Source organism: Vitis riparia, chromosome 19, assembly GCF_004353265.1.
Source record: "Vitis riparia cultivar Riparia Gloire de Montpellier isolate 1030 chromosome 19, EGFV_Vit.rip_1.0, whole genome shotgun sequence".
Classification (NCBI taxonomy): Eukaryota; Viridiplantae; Streptophyta; class Magnoliopsida; order Vitales; family Vitaceae; genus Vitis; species Vitis riparia.
The window spans coordinates 14360276-14370150 of record NC_048449.1 but is presented as its reverse complement, the minus strand read 5'-3'; positions in this window follow the sequence as shown (position 1 = coordinate 14370150).

The window sequence follows — 9875 nt, the reverse complement described above, 5'->3', positions numbered from 1 at the left end:
TCTGGTTCTTTAGTGGATGCCCATGTGAGTGTTCGATTATTCGACGCATCATTGAAGACCTTGGGTGACCTAGCCTGTCATGCCAAAGGATAAAAACTTTTGGGTTGTTGAACTTCTGGTTTATGACAACATATGATTCAATAGGCTTTATAGTTGTATGATACAACCCAAAGGAGAAAGCCGGGAGTTTTTCCATTATAAGCTTCTGGCCAGATATAATGGAAGTAATGTAAAAATATTCTACATTATCTTCATTCATAGTTTCAATATGATATCCATTTCTGCGGATATCTTTAAAACTGAGCAAATTTCTTCTGGATTTGCTAGAATATAAAGCGTCATTTATATGGAATCTAGTTCCATTTGGCAACGTTATGTTTGCTCTTCCAGAGCCTTCAACTAAGTTTGTAGTACTAGATATGGTACTTACATTAGCCTTTATTAATGTCAATTCGAGGAAATATTTTTTATCTCGAAGAATTGTGTGCGTGGTCGCACAGTCTGGGAGACATACATCATCCTCATTCATCTTGAGACCAAATAACACATGGATTTCAAATATAACAAAAAAAAAAAAAAAACAAGGCATAATGTAAATAACAAAGTAAATCAGATGTAAATATAAGACATAATAATATATTGTTTCATATATAAAGTAACATCAATCAATGTTAATTTTCTCATCATTTATCAAACGGTCTGTTTTTTCATTGGGACCTAAAAAAAAATCAATGTCATAGTAGGTTAGGTCCAATCCATCACTATTGGTAAAGTTCATCTCTATCTCTTTTCCTTTAACTTTTATTGATGCTTGGTAAAGGTTGACCAAATGTTTGGGCATACAATAGGTATGTGACCAATACCCCTTAATACCACATCTATAACAATTATTCTCATGATTCTTAGGAGGTTTATCTTGTAAACGCTTCCCATTTTCTTGTTTTGCCTCAGTATTGTTCCATTTCGTATTGTTCCACTTCTGGTGGTGCAATGAGGCTTTCATTTTCTGAGAATTATTACTACAAGAACCATGGTATCGAGGATTTCTTTCACGACCACAATCACGTTCTCATCCACGTCCACGAGTTTGGGATGATATTGCATTCACTTCAGGGAATGATTCAAATCTAGTTGGATGAGATTGGTGATTTTTCATCAAAAGCTATTTTTTTTTATAAAAAAAAACCTTCATGGAGATGATGACGAAGGAAAATCAATGCTTTTGCGCGATCTTGCAGGGATGCTTGATTTCCTTGTTTGATCATAGCTCCAAGGTCCATTGCATCAAAATGTAATTCAGTATCAAGGATCCAAGATAGATAGTTCTTTCCCGAAATGTCAAGTGCCACAAATTTGAGTTTTGTGATATTCGACATTGTAAAATAATTTCATATATATGACAAAACAATATTATTAGAATCAGTTATAATAACTTGATAGCATTGGTATAACTTTGATTATAAACAAAATCAAATAATTTGTTTATAACTTTTAACAATATGTAACAAAACAAATCAACAATAATATAAATATGCAAAATTTTATTCTATATAAATAACATCAAGTTTAAGATACGAGAATTACCTTCAGAGCAATTCGTGCTGATAACGTGTTGTAAAACAAGGACAAATACAATGCAAATCAAAGTAGTAGAGATGAAATATATCTTACTTTGATATATAATAAGGAAGAAGAAATCAGATAAGAGAGTTGAGAGAATGAAAGAGAGAGAGAGAGAATGAGAGGAAGAATTTTTCTTCTTTTTCTCGGGATGTGTATTACAGGAGACGGGAAGCCCTTTCATAGGCTTTCCAAATGGCTTCCATTAATATCCCCATTAATGAGTATTAATGGAAGTCATAAATAATACTTAATTAACATTAATGTGGTGACATTCATTACTACAATTATAACATTTTAAAAATAAATTATTATTTTTAGAACAAATCTTAGGTGTTTTTAATTATTTTTTATATTAAATAATAATTTAAAATATAAATAATTTTTTGAAAACTTTAATATGGGACACAAATTGGTTTTCCTTTTTTTCTTTTTTTCTTTTTTTTTCCTTCAATTTGTTTAAGTTAAAGTATTGTAATTGATATTTAAGTTAAAAATTTAATCACCATGTACCCAAAGATTGGGTTGTGCCAAATTTATTTTTGACCTGAATTCGGCCCATTGGCTTGCCCAACTTGAATTTTGGGCCTCACCTCAAATAAAAACGGAGCTCGAACCTGAACCCCTTAAAAATATATGGGCCAGATTGGGCTAAGAATTAAATTCCTCATAATAGGCATCCAACCAAGGGAATGAAAGTACCGAGGGGGCTTGCATTTTAGTTGGGCCTTTTCAATCTTTTGTTTGTTGGAATGAAAGGACCCAATGGGCTTGTATTTTTAGTTGGGCCCTCCAATTATTTTTTAACCTCATCTTAAATAGCCCAAGGACCCAAAAGAAAAAAAAAAATTGTTTTCCTTGAGAAGTATATCCCAACGCCTCCTAAATAAATTGTTTATATTTTACTATAAACTTTTATAAATAGAAATTTCAATATTATAATAAATAAATATTACTGCCTTTTTTTTGTTGAGAAAATCGCTTTTAATTAGTTAAAGGGAAATTTAACTAGGTTGTACCTAAGGTGCACTAAGGTTGTACATAAGGTACATTAAGGAAGTACCTTTACACTATTAAGGTAGTACCTAAGGTTCCAATTGACTAACCAATCACAACATAATAATGGCATGCTTGTATCTGGAATGCAATTAAAGAAATTGTGTCTTGAGTAGAAAAGTTCTAACAACGTTCATCTTCAAATGATGTTCTCCATCTTTAATGAATGCCAAAGCTAGGTCATATTAACATAACTCTTCGGGACATGGGCTTAAATAGAAGGAAGGGTTCTGCTCACGGTTTGTCCTCTCTGCACTTTTCACTAAGAGTTGTGATGGAAGGGAAATGGAGATCCAATATAATTAACATGAATCATAAAAACTTGCGTTCTTTACCATGTATGTATGTCCTCACCACTTCCAATTAGCTAATTATAGGGCAAGGGAACAATCACCAATATTCTGCATCCATTTATAGTGACATGTAGAAGAAACATATGCTACATATAAAGAACACACTATCTATAACTGAATAAATTCTTCCTTAACAAGTTATATACTTTTTGCTAAAATAGCATGTTGATGCATTACCAGCATCACCATCATACAACAATCTTACATAACAACCCATCCATGTTAGCAAATAAATGCAAAATAGATTTATATCTTCCCTTCAATCAAATGATTCCAACTACCATGCAAGTGGTAAATCACTTCCAAGCATTAATCATGGTCCCATATCTAATGCTGCAAAAGAAAAGGTCCAATATATTGATACAAACATATTGGCAAATTATCATAACAAAACTAAACTAGGGTTACAATGATATTTTTGTAAGTAAAACAAGTCCAGTATAGGATGCCTAAAACAAGGGTGCTAACCAAGTACTCACAAGTCACAAAGTTCACGTTTTAGGGGGTAGGGTGGGGTTTGGAACAGGGGGTTGCTCACCATGGCTCAACATCTACAAAAGAAGTTCATTCTCCTAGAAAGTTTTATTTCACTCTCACCTCACATCATAGGACAAGAGAGTCACTCTCTATGTAATACCTAGTACTAATGAATTAAATAGGCAATAAGGATTATTTTAGTACTTAACTTTAAGCATGCTTAATTAGATGTTAAAACTAGTTTAGTGCTAATCATGTTTAATTATGATATAAATTTTGATTAAGGTTAAGTGGGATTAGTTAATGACCTAAGCATGCTTAGTAGGTTCTTAGGGACTGATTAGGGTTATGAAAACCTAAAGGACTAATGGGCAATTATGGGTTTTATTTTTGATAACTTGAAGGACTAAAGTGCAAAATTGGGAAATTGAAGTTAGTGGAATGCCACCTCCTACTTGGGTGGATTGGTGGCAGCCATGTGGCCTACCACCTCATGCTTGGCTGCATGGAGACCCCTTTAAAAGGGGTTGCAGCTCGTTTTGCACTAGTTCACCTGCAGCAACTTGGCTTAGAGAGAGAGTGTGTAGATTTGAGGTAAGCAAGTTGTTTAATTTTGTAATTTTCGTTTATTTTGTAATTAGCTATAAACCTGTTTTAGTTAAAAATCACAATTAATTAAGGATTAAAGTATTTTAGCTTAAGTATTTTATTAATGGTAAGATCAACATGAATCTTTGTTTAATTTGGTTTGATTGAAAAATAAATTAGTAAACATGTGATTAATTAGGTTATTTGGACAGTTAGGATTTGTTAATAGGTTAGGCTTTAAGAAAATTAAAAGAATTAGTGTTTGGTAATTAATTGGGGAATATGAGAATTAAAAAAAATTAATAACAGAAAGTTGTTAAAAATTAATAAGAAAGAAAATTTTCATAACTTTTAATTGTGTAAATTTTAATGGTTAAGAAACCTAAATTATGTTGTTTATTTCAATTCCTCATAATATGCAAAGATCGCCTACATAGAAGAAACACAAAAAGGAAATTGGTGTAAGGTAGGGAATTTTATGCTATTCTATGGTGTATCTAATATCTTTCCTTGAATCATTTGTTGGCTGAAGGGAGTTCATTTTTTATTTTTTATTTTCAAGAAACTGAATCAAATAAGCCATAAGAATCAATTCTTTTCTTTTCCATGATTTTCTCCGCAACCAAACACACAATTATCTTAACAAAAGCATTAAAATAACACCAAACCTGAAAATTCTTGCCATGCAAAGCAAAATCCAGATGCAAATATTAGTCAAAACAAAAAAAAAAAAAATTCAAAATTATTAAACCCTTGTTTGGCTAAAAACATAGAGGAATGCATTATTTATTTTTTATTTAAAAAAAAAAACTAGACTTTGAACCAAAAACTTCCATTTCTTATATATTCCCCAACTTTTCTCTTGAACCAAACCAGAAACCCAAAAAAATTCCCATTCTCACCAAACAATACTGATGGTTCCAAATCCGAGTATTCGAAAACAAGAAAACGAGATCCACCCAACAAAAAACCAGAAAAAGTAAAGATAATTACGAAGAAGGAGAGTAGGAGAGAGCCAGAGAATATTACAGATTAGGGATCAGGATCTCAGCTGACGATGACGAGGAGTTGACATGACTCCATATACATCAATTTGTTGAAGGTCACTTAACTTCTTCTACTACTCTAAGGCTACTTGAAAAAAAGCTATATGAAGTTGTGGCCTAAAAGAGTTACACTGCAACATCATGAAAAATAAATTCAATGCAGATTTTCTTACCATTGCATTCTTATCCTCCAACCTCCCTGCTACAACTACAACAACCTCATTTTGCATGCAAATTAAAATAGAATGTTGTCAAAATAGTTCCTCAAAACTTGAAGAACCTTACTTTTAGTATAATAAGCTAAAACATCTCGACATCGCTCTAGCAATATTTCCAAAATGGCTTGCTTGGTTTGAAGCCGAATAGATTTTGAACTGACTTTACCCTCAATGATGAGAAACAAAAACAACAAAGAAATAAGCTTAAATGGAAACTAGGATGGCATCCCATTGATGGAAAACCTTAAGAAGTTAGAATGACCAATGATAGAACCTAGGATGGCGTCCTAATTATGAGAAACCAAAGGAACGAACAATGAACATAGGTCAAACCTAGGATTGCATCCAAATGTTTGGAACCCAAAGGGACTAAGAACAAACCTGGATTGTCACACCTCGATTTTTATTTTTTAAAAAAACTGAACAATTGATACTCAAATATAGTATATGTAATACCTAGCACCAATGAATTAAATAGGCAATAATGATTATATTAGTACTTAACTTTAAACATGTTTAGTTAGATGTTAAAACTAGTTTAGTGTCAATCCTTTTTAATTGTGAATTAAACTTTGATTAAGGTTAAGTGAGATTAGTTAATGACTTAACCATGCTTATTAAGTTCTTAGGGGCTGATTACAGTTATGAAAAACTAAAGGACTAATGGGCAATTATGGGTTTTATTTTTGATAACTTGAAGGACTAAAGTGCAAAATTGGGAAGTTGGAGTTAGTGGCAACCAAGTGGCATGCCACCTCTTACTTGGGTGGATTGGTGGCAGCCATGTGGCCTACCACCTCCTACTTGGCTGCATGGAGAGCCCTATATAAGGGCTTGCAACTCGTTTTGCACCATTTTAACAGCAACAGCTTGGGTTAGAGAGAGGATCTTGAGAGAGAAAGTGAAGATTTAAGCTAAGCAAGTTGTTTAATTTAGTAATTTTGGTTTATTTTAGTTCCTAATGGTATGCTGAAACAAATTAACGGTAAAATTTGTGTAAAAGTTGAGTGTTATTAGCTATAAACATGTTTTAGTTAAAAATCATAATTAATTAGGGATTTAAGTATTTTATTAATGGTAAGATCAACATAAATCTTATTTAATTGAAAAATATATTAGTGAACATGTGATTAATTAGGTTATTTGGACACTTGGGATTTGTTAATAGGTTAGACTTTAAGAAAATCAAAACAATTAGTGTTTGGTAATTAATTAGAGAATTTTATAATTAAAAAATTAGCAATAGTAAATTATATAAATCTTCATCGTTAGGAAGTCTAAATTATGTGTTTCATTTCAATTCCTTGTAATAGGTAAAGATCGCCTGCGTAAAAGAATCACAGTGGGAAAGTTCGTGTAAGGTAGGGAATATTATAACATCCCATGGTGTATCTGATTTCTCTCCTTGAAACATTTATTGGAAATTTCATGTCATTTCTATGATTTCATAAAATGTTTTAATGTGTCACTATATCTTGGTTTATTGCGCTGAAATATTACGTTGAGATTGGAACATATATTGGTATGAAGATTCATGGTTCTGTGTTGTGGAAAATGGTTCATGGTGTGGTTGCATGGTTCTGTGTTGTAGAATAATCAAAGATGATATTCAAAGTCTATGATTTCATAAAATGTTTTAATGTGTCACTATATCTTGGTTTATTGCGCCGAAATATTATGTTGAGATTGGAACATATATTGGTATGAAGATTCATGGTTCTGTGTTATAGAATAATCAAAGATGATATTCAGAGAATTGATTGGTGAGAAGTGTTTATGTGATGCTACAGGCATCATCTTTTGATATATTGTTTATGTGGAATCGTGGGTCCTTGGGTGAAAGTCCCTAAAGCCCTTGAGGAAGACACTCCGATGTGGGTGTATGGGGTTGGTCTTGCCCTTGGGTTTAATTCCCTAAAGACACGGGGTTGGTCCTACCCCTAGGTTTTAGTCCCTAAAGACACAGGGTTGGTTCTACCCTTGGGTATGAGTCCTAAAAGACACGGGGTATGACTTGCCCTTGGGTGATGTCCATAAATAGTCATTATTATATTCACCGAGTATCTTGTGGAGCATTGATATCTGATATATAAATTGGTGGGGAGGAGCAGTTTATCAGTTATGAAAGGATGGACGAGGAAAAGCAAAGATGAAACTAGCAAACACATGCATACATGTTTGACATGATTACATATTTGTTAATGGTTATAAAATGTTTATCATGCATTCTATTACATGTTTAATTCAAAATTTTTAAAGGTATGTTTAGGATGGTTATAAACTTTCCTACTGAGTTGTGAACCCACCCTATCCCTTCCACCTTTAAATGCAAGTAAGAAGACCTATGCAAGAATTAATGTTTCAGCATTGCTTTACTGTGATTGGATGTTGTTTGCTCGCATTGATAGTGTTTTGAGGCTTTGCCTTTGTATTAAAGATTGAATCTTTTTGTACGAATGATGTTATATATATATATATATATATTTGTTAGGTACACTTGTAATATGGGCTACCCACAGTGAACCATGGGGTTTTGGTATATGTAAATTAATGTAGTACAAGTTTCTTTAGTCAAACGAAACATATTTTGTTAATTAATAGTTACGAAGTTTAATATAAGATGCACTCTTTATAATAGGTTTTGCATATCCTCCTTTTGCACAAAATCATGAAGGAACTCAGCATTTAAATTTTGGTATCCCCATATCTTTTAGAGCATTTAGACTGTATTTGAGAATCAATTGTTCAGTTTAAGAAAAAGAAAAACCGGGGTGTGACAATATAAGTGCTCTCAAAGAGATGGGGATACAAAAATATAAATGCTACGTACCTTCTTGATTTTGTGCAAAAAGAGGATATGCAAAACCTATAATAAAGAGTACATCTTGTATAAAACTTTGTAACTATTAGTTAACAAAATATGTTTCGTTTCATAAAAGAAACTTGTACTACATTAATTTACATATGCGCCAACCCCATGGTTCACTACGGGTAGCCCATACTACAAGTGTACCTAACAAATATATATATATAACATCATTTCTACGAAAAGATTTAGTCTTTAATACAAAGGCAAAGCCTCAAAACAGTATCAATGCGAACAAATAGCATCCAATCACAGTAAAGCAATGCTTAAGCATTATTTCCAGCATAGGTTTTCTACTTGCATTTAAAGGTGGAAGGGATAAGGTGGGTTCACAACTCAGTAGGAAAGTTTATAATCATCCTAAGCATACCCTTAAAAACTTTGAATTAAACATGTAATATAATGCATGATAAACATTTTATAACCATTAACAAATATGCAATCATGTCAAACATGTATGCATGTGTTTACTGGTTTCATCTTTGCTTTTCCTCGTCCATCCTTTCATAACTAATAAACCGCTCACCCCCACCAATTTATATATCAGATATCAATGCTCCATAAGATACTCGGTCAATATAATAATGACTATTTATGGATATCACCCAAGGGCAAGTCATATCTCGTGTCTTTTGGGACTAAAACCCAAGGGTAGGACTAACCCCGTGTCTTCAGGGAGTTAAACTGAGGGGCAAGACCAACCCCATACACCCATACACTTATATTGTCACACCCCGATTTTTTTTTTCTTTTAAACTAAACAATTGATTCTCAAATACAGTATAAGTGCTCTCAAAGATATGGGGATACAAAAATTTAAATGCTGAGTTCCTTCTTGATTTTGTGCAAAAAGAGGATGCAAAACCTATTATAAAGAGTGCATCTTATATTAAACTTCGTAGCTATTAGTTAACAAAATATGTTTCGTTTCACAAAAGAAACTTGTACTACATTAATTTACATATACCAAAACCCCATGGTTCATTACGGGTAGTCCATACTACAAGTGTACCTAACAAATATATATATATATATATATATATATATATATATAACATCATTTCTACAAAAAGATTCAGTCTTTAATACAAAGGCAAAGCCTCAAAACACTATCAATGCGAACAAATAACATCCAATCACAGTAAAGGAATGCTTAAACATTATTTCCTGCATAGGTCTTTTGACCTACATCTAAAGGTGGAAGGGATAAGGCGCATTCACAACTCAGTAGGAAAGTTTATAGCCATCCTAAGTATACCCTTAAAAACTTTGAATTAAACATGTAATAGCATGCACGATAAATATTTAATAACCATTAACAAATATGCAATCATGTGAAACATGTATGCATGTGTTTGTAGGTTTCATCTTTACTTTTCCTTGTACATCCTTCCACAACTGATAAACTGTTCACCCCCACCAATCTATATATAATATATCAAAGCTCCACAAGATACACGATCAATATAATAATGACTATTATGGGACATTACCCAAGGGCACGTTATACCCCGTGTCTTTTGGGACTCATACCTAAGGGCAGGACCAACCCCGTATCCTTAGGGATTAAAACCTAGGGGCAGGACCAACCCCATACACCTACTTCGGAGTGTCTTCCTCAAGGGCTTTAAGGACTTTCACCCAAAGGACC